This window comes from Protopterus annectens, chromosome 2.part1 (assembly GCF_019279795.1).
Source record: "Protopterus annectens isolate FY-2018-M chromosome 2.part1, PAN1.0, whole genome shotgun sequence".
In the NCBI taxonomy this organism is placed as follows: Eukaryota; Metazoa; Chordata; order Ceratodontiformes; family Protopteridae; genus Protopterus; species Protopterus annectens.
In genome coordinates, this window is record NC_056729.1 from 1,534,597,751 (window position 1) to 1,534,612,276 (window position 14,526).

General features: G+C 40.8%; 1 protein-coding gene across 3 annotated transcripts in view; it reads right to left on the reverse strand.

Moving 5' to 3' along the window:
• The window catches only part of PLCH2 (phospholipase C eta 2), a 1,923,638-nt gene that overhangs the window by 1,059,088 nt on the left and 850,024 nt on the right, over positions 1-14,526 (reverse strand). The window lies entirely within an intron of this gene.

Consider the following 14,526-nt stretch of genomic DNA (forward strand, 5'->3'; position numbering starts at 1 on the left):
AAGTGGCAAACTTCACGACACCCATGCTGACAGACAATAGAGGTACGACTGCTGAATCCTATACAAATGCACTTTATAAGCACTTACATGATTGCATGGATCATGCAGCCCCTAACAGAACCAAGATGCTATCCTCCAAAAAAAGGAAGCCAATCTGGTGGTTCCCTGCTATAAACAAACTCTACAGCAGAAGAAAGAAACTGTTGCAAAAAAAAGAGCAAAATCACATGATTGGGGGAACTCCCTGGTCAGCCTCAGTAAGAAGCTAGTTATAAAAACAAAATCACCACTGATTCTAAAGACAACCACAAAGCATTCTATAGCTATGTCAAGAATCCCAATGGCAACACTCAGATCTGCTCTGAGTTACAGCACAATGGTTCTAAATATACAGAACCAACTGATGCTGCCAACATCCTGGCAGATAGGTTCTAACTTTACCCCCCTCGTATCCACTAAAGGGATCATCTCTAGAATGGAAGAATGCAAAGTAACCGTAATCATGGCTGCACAGGTAAAAAAACACACTCTCCAAAGCCAAGGACACAGCATCCATGGGACCTGGCAACATCCCAGGCTGTGTTCTACATGAACTACAGAATGAACCAAAGTACCTTGTCCAATCATAGTCTCACCTCAGGCTTTGTGCCCACTGAATGGCGCACAACAATGGTTATCTCACTCCATAAAGGGGGAGTCACCATGGACCCCGGGAACTACCACACTATTAGCCTGACGCGCCTGGTTTGCAAGGCTATGGAACGTATCATCATGGAACTTATAAACAATGACATTGGTAATCTCCAATCTCTGGAACTTACCCAGTTCTAGTTTGTAAAAGGCAGATCATGTCTCCTAAACCTGATAGACTTATTTGAAGCTGTCATCAAAGCTGTAGATGAGGGTAAGGTGGTTCATACAGTCTATTTAGATCTCGCCAAGGCTTTCAACACCATCCCCTACTCTGGAATTATAGATAAACTCAATAAACTAGGTATGAATCCCTATGTCACAAGATGGGTTTTCATCTGGCTCAATGACAGAACCCACACTGTGAAAGTAGCAGACTCCAAATCCAACTTTAGACCAGTGACAAGTGGAGTACCACAGGGTTCAGTCCTGGGTCCTCTCCCATTTGGTATCTACTTCTCTAAAGTACAGGCTAACACAGAAGGTCTTTGGCTAATGAAGTTCACAGATGACTGCAAACTAGGAGCCATAATCAAAACTCCTAACAATGTGGACATCCTACAAAAGGGCCTCACTGAGACAGATGCCTGATGTCAAAGCCATGGCCTCAAGCTCAATGCCAAAAAGTGCATTGTCATCCCTTTTGGTAAAAACTCTGTACCCATGAACTACCACATAGGTGGTAGTCTACTTAACACCAAAAGTGTGATGAGAGACCTTGGGAAACAGGTGGACAAGTAGACTCTCGCTTGATAATCACATCTCCACAGTAGTCAGAAAATCCTTCTACATGGCACACCTCATCACAAAAGGTTTCTCATCCAGTAAAAAAGAGGTCATTGTTCCCCTCTATTCATCACTCATCATACCCATTATAGAGTACAACGCCCCTTTTGATATGTACCTCACAAGACATCTACAACAACTGGAAAGGCTGCAGAAATACCTCACAAAGAGGATTACTGGCCTCAAACAGATGCCCTATGCAGACCATCTCAAAAAACTCCAGCTTTAGTCTGTCACATATCGCTTACTCAGAGGCGATCTCTGCCTAACATACAAAGCTATGTCAAACCCAGAGCTGTTGGATATGCTCCACTTAAAGAAATCCCAATCCCTCCGAGCTACATGCTCTAGGGACCTAAACCTTGTCATCACAATAAACAGAACATGCTGGAGGGATAGATTCCTGTCCCAGAGACTTCTCATACTCTGGAACAGACTACCTATCTATATCAAACAAAGCTCCTCATTCGCACTCTTTAAGAAAAATATTGATGATTGGATGGGTAATAGGAAATTCACCCCAGGGATCAATTCTGTGTCTCTGCTCGACAGGGGCACAGGAAAATAATTTTCTTGGGTGGAAAAAGCCAGCGTACCATTTGGCTAGGCTTATATATGCCATATGGCCAATAGCTTAGTACCTACCTATGAACATATGATAACGCAGTAACCTACAAATGGTTATATAAAACACAAAACACTGAAAAAAAGAAGTTATGTGTTACCATAATGTTCCTTCTGTGTTGTACATCTTTGTTCATTCATTACAGTTAGGTCCTCGGTTCTGTCCTTGGAACCAATACGGCTGTTTCTCAGCTCGTGCAAGACAAAAACCCTCTGCTAAGACCTACCCATAATGCCCCTCTTCTAGTTACTCCAGATCAAGTTTGCCCACCCTAGATAAAAGATGTAGTAATAGAAAAGATAGCAGGAGGCTCTGTTTGAGCAAATACCCTAACCAGGAGTTCCTAAAGTACACCAGGAGTCCAGGCAGGGGGAAGGAGGGCGGGAAGTAATGAATGAACAAAGATCTACAACACAGATGGAACATTATGGTAAGATTAAACTTTTTTATCTGATGTAGTAAATCTTTGTTCTTTCATTGCGGTTAGGACCGAGTCCCCAGCTACTTGAGTCCTGGATTGCCCTAAGGAAGGATATTCCTGAGCACCATCGAACCAAAAGATGTTCATCCCCTGGAGGTCTAATCCAATTTGTAAGGATATATAAAGGTATGAGGTCTTGCCCAAGTGGCTGCTGCACATATATCATCCATAGAGGCTCTGGAATGAAAAGCTACAGAAGTAGCCATAGATCTGGTAGAATGAGCCTTTATTCTGGAAGGTAAGGATAGCTGATTCTGTTGGTAGATAAAGGTAATGATGCTTCTAAGCCAAGAGGATAAAGCCACTTTGGAAACAGGTTAACCCAACCTGGGTCCTGCAAAGGCCACAAACAATTGATCTGTTTTCCTGAAAGATTTAGTCCTGTCCAAATAACAATGAAGCTGCCGATGCACATCAAGGGTGTGCAAAAGGTACTCCCCTCTATTAGAATGACGAGGGAAGAAAACAGGCAGGTCAATCAATTGGAAAAGCCAGAAATGACCTTGGGCAAGAAAGAAGGGTCAGTACGAAGGGACACCCTATCCATGTGGAAGATCAAGTAAGGACTCTTGACGCTCAAGGGCTGCAGCTCAGATACTCTTCTCACTGAGATAAGTGCTACTAGAAGTATGGTTTTCCATGTCACAAATTTCAAATCACATGAATCAAAGGGTTCAAAGGGAGAACTTGTGAGAGACTGAAGCACCAGAGTCAAGTTCCAGGGTTCTAAGGGAGGCTTAACATGTAATACTCCCTTCAAAAAGGTCTTGCATAGGTGGTGTGACATAATTGAAGAATTATCACGACCATTATGAAAATTGGCGATAGCTGCTAAATTTACAGTGATTGTTGAAGCCGAGGCTCTTGCATGTAAAAGAGTAGTCAGGTATTGTAGGATCTTTTGAGTAGACATAAAGAAAGGGTCTCAGTTCTGGTCTTTGGCCCAAATAGAGAACCTACTCCATTTACTAGAATAAACTTTTCTAGTAGAAGGTTTGTGTGAGGCCAGAAGAATTTCACGAACAGGAGATGGGATGTCAGGCAGCCTGGCAATCATTGGAAGTGGAGGAACCAAGCTGTGAGCTTGAGACTGTGCAGGTTCGGATGAATCAGTCCCTGTGGATGAGATAACAGGTCCTGGGAATGATCCAGAATCCACGAGCTGTGAATCAGATGAGGCCATAGAAATGGGAACCAGACTTGACGTGGCCAGTAGGGGGCAATAAGGATCACTTTGCTTCTCAACCTCTGAGCTTTCTGGAGAAATTTTGGGATGAGGAGAAATGGGGGAAAGGGATACAGAAGACCCGGAGGCCAATCATGCGTTAGAGTGTCCCCTCTGCGGTTACCCCTGAGGGGGGATCAGGGCAAAATAGTGTCTGCATTTGTAGTTTAGAGGGAAGCAAACAGGTCACAGCAAGGCTTGCCCCAGCATTGGAAGATCCGATCTGCTGTTACAGGGTTGAGGGACCACTTGTAAGACATCAGGATATTCCTGCTCAGATTGTCTGCAATAAGGTTGGAACTCCCAGGAATATACATTGCTATAAGAAAGTGGTTGGAAACCATTGTCCAGTGCCAAATCCTCATGGTTTCCTGACACAGGGGGTAAGACCTGGTTCTGCCTTGTTTGTTGATATACCAGACTGACATGTTGTCTGACTGAATTGCAATGGTCCCCGAGGGAAGGGAAACATGGGATGCTTGCAATGCTAAGAGAACTGCCCTCAGTTCCAGGACATTTATGTGCAAGTTGGCCTCCATGGGGGACCAGGTGCCTTGGGCAGTCTTTCCCTGGAAATGCCCCCCCCACCCTAACAGTGAAGCATCCCTGGTCACTGTGGCCATGGGTTGGGGAAGACAGAAAGGTCGACACCAAAGATTTGTTTGTGGCTTCATCCACCATAGCACTTCTTCCTTGCAACGGTTTGTAAGGCATATCATGTGGTTGAGTGGGTAGTTAGTAACGACCATTGTGCAGAAAAGAGCCACTGCAGGATTCTCATGTCCAGTCTCGCCAGTGGTACTAACATAATGAAAGCTGCTATGGAGCCCAAGAGTTGCAGTACAAGACATGCTGGTACATAGTTCTGAGGAAGAAGGTCTTGGATTTGGTGACTTATTTTCAAAAGCCTGTGAGGGGGGAGAGAAGCTTGACAGGATATTGTGGTGAAGACCACTGCAATAAATTCCAGTGTTTTCATTGGGGACATCTGAGATTTGTCTTTGTAGATTGTAATCCCCAAGCGGAGATCGAGAGCTTGAGTGTAAGAGAGGCTGTGGACTATAAGATTCCTGGTCAGAGCGGTAAGGAGCCAATCGTCTAGATAGGGAAACACCTGGAATCCTTGTAGTTGAAGATGAGCTACCACAACTGCCATACATTTGGTGAACACTCAGGGGGCTGTCGAGAGACCGAATGGCAGGGCCCTGAACTGGTAGTAATTGGCTCCCAGCCGGAGGTGGAGTAACCTCTGGTTGCAGTGATCCATCTTTATGTGGCAGTACGCGTCCTGGAGGCCTATAGAGCAGATCCAGTTATCCCTCCCTAGGAAGGGAAGAATGGACTGTATCATGACCATCCAGAATTTTTGAGGTTTGATAAATTTGTTCAATAGGCTGGGATCCAGGATCGGTCTCCAGTCCCCTGTCATTTTTGGCACTAAAAAAGGACGTTGAGTAAAACCTGGATCCTGTCTGGTCTGGTGGGACTGGTTGGATGACTCTTTTTCTTAGCACTTTTCTATCTCTAAGGCTGCTAATTCCCTCTGATTGGGTGGTACATTGGGGATTCATTTGACGGGTCTGGGAGTTAAGTTGAAAGGTATTTGGTAGCTTCTGGATATTATTCTTTGCACCCAAACATCAGTAGTAATAAGATGTCAGGCTTGTAGATGCAGAGAAAAATGACCCCCGACAGCTTCCAGAGGGAAGCAACTAGGCTGCTGCTCAAGAGTGCTGGTAGGGTCTGCTGGAGAAAGAATTTCTAGCGCCCTGGTTACACGGACCCCCCCTCTACCCCGAAAGGGATGTCTTCCATATGAGTTGCTCCCTCTGCCCCGGGGGGATTGTTCACCATGAGTGTCATGAAAAGGTCCTTGGGATTTCTTGAACCATATTTATCCTCCCTTCTGGTTCCTGGAGTAGCACCTCTAGGGGTTGGAAAGGCATATGCCCACAACAGACAAGGTCTTTCCAAACACCTGGTGAGACAGCTTGAGCTGCCCCCTCGGTGGAGTGAGATATCAAATGCATCAAGGGGTTCGAGATGGATTCAAGGGTAGCTAGCTGTGAGGCAACAGTATCTCGCACCTCATCAGACAGTACCCCACCAAAGAGGAAAACATTTCAGAAATGAGGTCTCTTTGGAGACGAGTAAAGTGTGCCAGATAGTTCAGCAACTGAAGGGCGAATGTCGCTGAAGCATAGGTCCATTTCCCTAATCTACCCATGGTATGGGACTCTCTGTTTGGAGGATGGACAGTGGAACTATCTCCTGCCAGTTCCCTCTTGGTGGCCGCTGCCATGACCATATAATCAGCTATCAGCTGCTAGCACCAGTGGGGCTGGTCTTCAGGTGAAGATAAAATTTTTGTCAGGTTCTACATTGTCTGGGGCCTTCCAGGCATGCTGCACAATGAGTTTAACAAGGTCATCTGCCAGTGGGGTCACCCAGGAAGTAGATGGCTGGGCACAAAAGGCCTGCAGGAACACCAATTCCTCAGAAGAAGGGTTACAGGACTACCAGTCTGCCTGCTGGTTGAGGATTTTGAGAATATCTCCGAATGAGATGTCATCTGGGTGAGACCATGGAGACCCTTCCCCCTCATCACAATCAGTGTTTTTGGTGATAGATTCCTCTGGTGAATCAACGTGCTTCCTCTTGCATAAATGAATCAGGTTTTACTGTGCTCCATGGTCAAATATTGTCACATGTTCACTATCTCTCTTTCACTATCTCTCTTTTTTTTCCCTGTGCTAATCATGTTTTTACTACTTTATATATGGATGTTTTGAGAGAGATTTATAGTGTTTAAGCAAGCCTGTAACAAGAGGTTATTGAGATTTTAAACAATTATACATTATTTGTATACTGACTTTTGAAATATTCATTGAGATTATATTTGTAATTCACTTTGAATCCTGTGATATTTGATATTTAATAGAAGTTTACTTTAGAATCTTGGAATGTTTTCTATTTCAGTTTTACCCATTTTCTTTCGTTAACGTTAAGCTTAAGGAGTCATTCCAAACTCTTGTGTTTATCATACATGAATTTCATAGCTTCCTAGAAGACATACTGCTGCATTTAGGCTCAAAGATTATCAAGACCCACAGACTCCTTTTTCTTACAAGTGAACTTTCTGGTATCAGTGCAGTCATCTAAAAGAGACAGAGATAAAGATCCAGCAGGTTTAGTACAGAGTGGCAATTTATTTCAAAAGGCAGGTATTAGTTTGAGTTTCAACATGGTGATTCAGTCAAAGGAATATCCATGAGAAACCATATATAATGAAAGGATTCTTAACACAGTTTTTGTTTAGTGCCATGACATGCTGGTCATCATGGTCACTTCTGAGCCACAAGCCAGGCCACAATGGCAAGGGCAAATGCATTATAAGTAAACCTTTTAGACTAGTCAAACAACAGATATGTTCTGGGCAAGTGGGAGGAAAGTGGAATAACTAGGGCTGCCATCTTTGGATCTTTCATTTCCTGACAAATACTCCACACCCATGCATAATGAAAATACACCCCTAACCTTTGGCAAGCCACACCTAGAAGCACCAGTTTTTAAATGCTTTATACAGTGATTGCATGTGCAGCCTTAGATGATATGAATCCCTAGTCAAAGTGCTTCATGGCATCACCTACCCATGCTTTCTACTATCACCTTGGCATACAACCAAATTCTCCCATTTCCCTTCCATTCTTGTATCCAAATACTATCCAGAGTACTTTTACAGTTTTCTCCCCTTTTGTCTTACAATTCAGATTTTTTCCTAGATCCTTGCAACACATCCTAACTGGCCAAGACTGAAATGTAATAACTGTAGAGGAAAGAATTTAATTAGGGTGGGGGTCTACGGACCACTAAACCTCTCAAAACTATGGGGGTTCTAAATGCTTTAAGGTGCATTTTATAGTTTTTTCCCCCACAAACATTGGTCCAGTGATGGCCTGAACAAAAATAAATAAATCAATAAATAAATAAAATAATGGCTAAAGAAAGAAAGAAAATAATAATATTTTCTTTCAAGTAAGAAATAGATTACGTCCAAGGCTTAATATTCAAGGCTGATGACACACTAGTTATCCAAAAACTGAGTAGTAGTTATCCATGAACTTAATAATAAAATGATTGCAAAGGCACATAATATCTGGAATGCATGCCTTCGAACCCTCCCATACATCTATGCAGTTGGCCTCCTCAGCTCTAACCCCAAAAGACAGACACCTTTTGTGTGCCCCTCTGAAGTCAAACTAGGATGAAAGTGAAAGAACAAATAGTGCACAACAACATATTTAACCTATTGGTGTCAGCTGCACATATGCAGCTGCCTCTGTTTGCCTAACCCCAGAAGATATCCACCTGTATACACATGATTAGTGGCCCCCAGATCCCTATCATTATTAAATTCTTCCTCTTTAGTTCAATTGAGAAGAAAGTGGAAAAAAATAGCACTTACAGTAACTCATTTCAGCTTGTTGTCTTACACAGTACACTGGGCCGTGACAAGTTTTAGTAACCTTCTGTGCACACCTCATTAGCGGCACCAATTATTTTTGCATTGCATTTTAATTTATCTACAACCCCTTTTTCACTTTTTTTGCACATGGCATTGGGTTGCCACATCAACAGTGACAATCATCAACAGCCAGTCTTCACACTGCCTGGTTGCTAACCCTGCTGCGGTGGTTCATCTGTACCACATACACACACATGTTCACACCTACAGCCAGTTTAGAGTGCCCAATCCACCTATTGTATGTCTTTGGAATGTGAGAGGAAACCGGAGCAATCGGAGATAGCCCACACAAATGCAGTGTGGACAGGCCAACTTTGCACAGAAGGCACATGAGCTGAGCATCAAACTTGAATGCAGACAGGAAATTTAAATCAAACAGTAAACATTTTAGGAAACATACTTCACAGATGTATAGGCTCTCAGAATGATTCAAAATACACTGAAAGTATTCACCGTTACTGGAGTTCCTGATAGAGACAATGACTTCTGGATTTCCTGTTAGAGACTCTGATTTCCTGAAAGATGGCAACCTTAGGAATAGCTGGACAAAAGCTGTGCAGACATGGGGAGAACATACAAGTTCTATACAGGCATTGACCAGAGATCAATACTGAACCACAGATTGTTAACCTACGATGCAGGAATTACAACCACTGACCTACTGTGCTGCCTTCTTGGATGTCCGTATCTGATCAAAGCAACAAAGCAAACTGGTTTGTGATAAGTATTTTCTTGTTTTGTTTACAACTGCTGAACTGTATAGAATATTGCTTGCTCACTCTATTACAAGTCACAGCTGACTCCTGGCATGACTCTATGGACAGCCATCACTATCCAGGGAGTTTACAAGGCAAAGGGTGGGGCAGATGTAAGTAGGTTGCCAGCTCTTTCCTCCATTTCACACATATGCACACTCACCTAATGATAATTTAGGGTGCCTAGTCTAACTTACTTGCAGTATGTAATTATTAGGTCACCTTTCCAAGTCACTCTTTCCTCATTATGGTTACCAGCAGCAACTGAATCACCCTTGACAGCAGTTTTGCCAGCATCAATGGCAGCAAAGATTCTGCCACAATTTGCCAACAGAGGTAATTCTGCCTTTTAGGGTCTAAAACTGAGTACTGAGAGGATTCCCTTTATTCTGCATCTACTGGAGAAACTGTAATGTCTTCTTTTCATGTCAGCCAATCACTCAAAAGCCATGCATTTTAGAGGATGCAAGCAGAGTACTGATTCTCTGCATACCAGACACCTTATAGTGGCTCTGTAGTTAGAACCATGTTTATTTTGTGACAGTGGACCTGCAGAAATCAATTTATTTTGTATGAAACAAAACATAACACTGATGGAGACAATGAAAACGTCATCTCTAGTCAGTGATGAATGGCCTTTGGAATTCATCAGCCTTTGAAGGGGCTGCCTGTCTAAGGTAGGAGATGTGTTGGACAGACTGTTTAAAACATGACTGCATCACAGAGTATAGTGATCACAGAACTAGCTGCACAATGCAGTAGACCAAGGTCATAAGGATAAAGATAAATTAAGTTTACCTGGACAATAGCCATATGATTTAGAGAAGTGGCAACAGACTGAAGTAGTCTGAGAAAACACGCATTGGTAACAACAAATTTGCATACTCTACACGGATAAACTTCTAGAAATCAGTAACACTTGCACAAGGTGTAAAAGAACAAAATGCTTAAAAATAGCACCTTAAATCCACTAAGAAGCAAGACCAAGTCCAAAATTCAAAATGTATTATAACAAAAGAAGTGCTTTTAACTTAACCCAGGGCTGCCCCCTGTACTACTAATGGACAGAATTAGCATCTAAATGCTTTATCCCATGCATGAGTCCCCTCAAATTACCTACTGGGTGATCCCAGTTATTCTCAATAAATATAATATATAATTAATGATCATAGGGTGGGATGGGTAAGGCCAGTCTAACAACAAACAGGATAAGTTAATTCAAATACCAAAAGAGAAACTGGCCCAGAAAGGCAGCTAGCATTGCACTCCCCTATGAACTTACAAGCCTATTACCACTGTCTATCACTCTCTCTCTCTCTCTCTCTCTCTCTCTCTCTCTCTCTCTCGCTATTTCTCTCTAATTAGACCTTTTCTTTTCCTGTCTTCATATTGTAAACACCCCCTGTCTATGGGTTTATCACCTCTAACATTCAATAAATAATGTTATTTATTTATTTTCAGGCTCTTCCGGTACTTTCTTAGAAGGATTAAACTTTATGGAAAAATTCAGAAGTCATCTCAAGAGTTATCACATTTCACACCTTCAAGTGCCATAATTTGACTCCTGCTTTTTCAGATCCAGATGCCCAAGATTTTTCTGCAACTCTGTATATACTGTCAGCTCACCACTAACATTTTTTTTTATCTCCTTTCCCCATATTGCTAATTTCATGATGTTTCACCCTATATGGGTGGGGTGGGGGAGATTTAGAAGTATTCTCTGGATGTTTTAAAAAACTGTTTGGAAATGTTTTGCTATTCATTGCAAGTAATATGCAAATAGTATAGCACTATATGCGAACACACATTAAAAAAGGACTTTCTACTGTCTCTCTTATTTAACTTCTCTTTATTCCCTGCATTAATGGAGATTATTTTCCCCAAACTACTTTTGTAGATCAGTGCACCAGTGAGTCACTGTACTGTATGTATCCATGTCATTTTATCTTCTTATGCAGTATTACCTTCTGTAATTGCCTTTCATCCACTGCACTTGAAAGCATGTCTGTGTGTGCGTGTGCGTGCTCATGTGTGTCTGTGTGTGTGTGTGTGTGTGTGTGTGTGTATGTGTGTGTGCGTGTGCGTATGTGTGCGTGTTTTGAAGGTCTCTCTCTCTGGCCTTCAGGCACTTGGGACCATACAGGATATGTGATTTCAGCTGTATTTATTTATTTAACATTTGTTAACTGGGAAAGTCCGACTTGAAGCAAAGCCAATTTTTAGCAGAGGCCTGGGGAGAAATGCTCCAGATGCATGTCTTTTTAATGTGAGAGGAAACAGGAGCACCAGGAGGAAACCCACACGAATGCAGGGAGGACACGCACACTCTACACAGAAGGCACCCCAGCCGAGAATCGAACTGGAGAACCTCTTGCTATGAGGTGACAATGCTACCACTGTGATCAAGTCAGGCTTTCATAGTAACCCCCTCTTTTTTTTGTAAAACTTTAGATAACTTAGCATACCTGTATTAAACTCAAATTCACCAAAGATGGTTTTATCAAGACTACTCCAAATGTACTAGTCAGTAAACTACAGACATATTTCTTGTATAGGGTTTCTGCTCTTCTGTTTTAACTACATTTTAGTTGAATAAGTATCAGAAAAAGAGCACATCTGTGCTCAATTACTAAAACATCTGTAAAGACCAGCTTCACCTAGAAATATATGCTTCAGTTTGAAAGAATGAAAAAGCAATCAACATTTATAGTTATTTATTTAACATTTGGTACATTACTGTTATATTGTGTGGCAGTCTAACCAGCCTGTATCACTGTCTTGTTTTAAATGTGTTCTTTGTAACTGTTAAACTATATCTGCAAATGGATAGAACATATTTAGTTAAAATATGTCAAGCTCTTTCCATAGCCTTAACCACTTTCTTATTAATTTGGTCTGACATTTCAGAGAAAAGGTTCAATGGATAACTCACTTAACTGGTTAATAAACAAACATATGCTGTTTGAGATTAGACAGACATTGTAGTCGACAGGCTGCATCAGCGATTTGGATTCATGGTAGTGAACAGCTCCCCAGCACCTCCCTGCAGTGGCTGGGGCACACACACACACACACACACACACACACACACACACACACACACACACACACACACACACACACAAAAAATCTTCTAATGGTTCTTTTTTCATTTACCGAATTTTATTGAATGGATGGTTACTTGAAAACAAGTGTCAGTTAACACAACTACTACTTTTTCTTCAATGTTAGTGACACATTCATCTATTTCTTTTCCCCCTCATTTTCTTCACCCATTTTCCCAGAGTGATACTCCACAAAAAACAGTGTCATCTACTGCTCAGAAAAATTGTACAAAAGTACATCCATAGGTGAAATGTTGTCTGGTCCATATTTGCCTTATGTGGATATGTAAACATCTGATCCTACAAGCTACCTTTTCAACTCACACCCAGTCAAATCCAGTCATTTGTTCAAGTGTTGACTGCATTTCCTACAACCCTCTGAGGAAAACTTTAACTAACTAATCAGCTAATGAAATGCCTATCACTTGTTTTCTTACCTGGTGTTTGCACTGCCTTTTTTTCCTTCAATCTATGTACACTGCTTTCAAAAAGCACACAAAATTCCAAGATGACAAGTTCAAGTTTTGCACAGAAGTTTCTTTCCAAGGGAATTCATTACAATAAGCCTTTTTCAAAATGGCTCAAACTGTTTTCTGCAGGTTTGCCTAACGACATCTGCAGTGCTGGCTACAAAAGTGGAGATAATTTTGTGGATGAATAATGTACGGTAATAAACAGCTAAACTAACGGTAGAATATTATATCCTTTGCAGTTCTTAGCCCTAACACTACTACCTCTGAGATGAGTTTTGTTACAGCACTTGCTTCTGGGATACACTCTGGTGCTTAAGTTTACATATGGACAAATCTGTCAACAGTTGTTTACCAGGTGAATTATGCTACCAATAAAGCTGCTAGAGGATAAAAAGGGCAATTTCTATGCTACGATGTCATGAAGAAGAAGACATCAGAGGACTACAGGCAAAATAAAGCACATCATTTCAGTCACATCAGCTGTAGCAAGATTTAATCATCATGTATGCTGTCATCTTTTGTCCATGTCAAAACTTTTGAGTTACCAAACTGATATGCAAGCTTTATTAAAAAAAAAAAAATGTTTAATAAGTAGCACTCAAAGCACATTTTATTTCTTCTTAAATTACTAGCAATAAACTACATTCATATGCAGAAAAGCATCATTACATAGGCACATCATTTTTTTTCTTAAATTACCAAGCACCCGTTTATTCTCTTCAAGATCTATTGCACCAACCTTCTGCGGCAGAAAATTGCCATCCACAAATTTGTTGTTTCAGCTATCCCATCATCGAAATGATAGTCCACACCACTATAAATATTTAAACTTAAATTTCATGCTGGCTCATTTTCATTTTTTTTAAATTAGTATGAGTGTTAATAATTAGCTACAGTTAATCATATCTTGATTTGCTGAACATTCAGCCTGTGCTAAGACATAATACTCATTTTGTAGTTTTTCACTGCAATCATTATTTAATCTATATTCCTTTGAGTTTGTGTTTACATTTCTTTAATCTGCTGATGTGCTTTTCTTGACTGTGTGACTGAGCACTGTACTATATCATAAGCTGCTACCCTACTGTTTCCAGAATTACCTGCTTATATCTGCTTGTTTTATAACTGCATTATTTTAAGTGTCTTCTTATCTTGACTTCTTATATCAGGTGTATTGGGATTATCATCTGTAAAATTCTTGAAAATTTCTCCACATACCTCAGATAAACACAAACCTGCCTCGGGTGTTATGTAGAGTCCCATTATTCACCTGCACCTGTTCTGTACTGACCATCTCCAGCCATATTCAGACATTCTCTTATGCTTACAGAAAACAATAAAATAGAAACAAAACTGTGTCTAATACTGGGTGCATGAATCAAAAAATATAATATTAATAGTAATATTTGTAATAACAGTAATAATAAAAATAAAAATAATATAATAAACATCAAAAAATGCACCACATTGCAGCAACAAAGTCTGATTTACACTTTTCTCTAACAATCTCTCAAAATGACTTCTTTTTTCTTTATCTTATCACACTTGCCAGACATTCACCATGTCATGTATTTTATACTGTAAAAACTTTTTTTTAAATCTGGTGTTACACCACATTGAATTTATAATGATCATTATTATGTACAGTTAATACACTTAAATGACAGTTTTAAACACACAGAAATATACAGACAGACACACACATACACACTGCTGAAATCTACTATTATTCAAGCAGAATTCAACATAAAAGCAGGATTTCCAATATACTGCAATGATAGCGCATGTACAAAAACATTTTTGCTACTTTTAGGCTCTGCAAACAATCTGCTACATTACCTCGTGAAAATGTTGCCACTTTT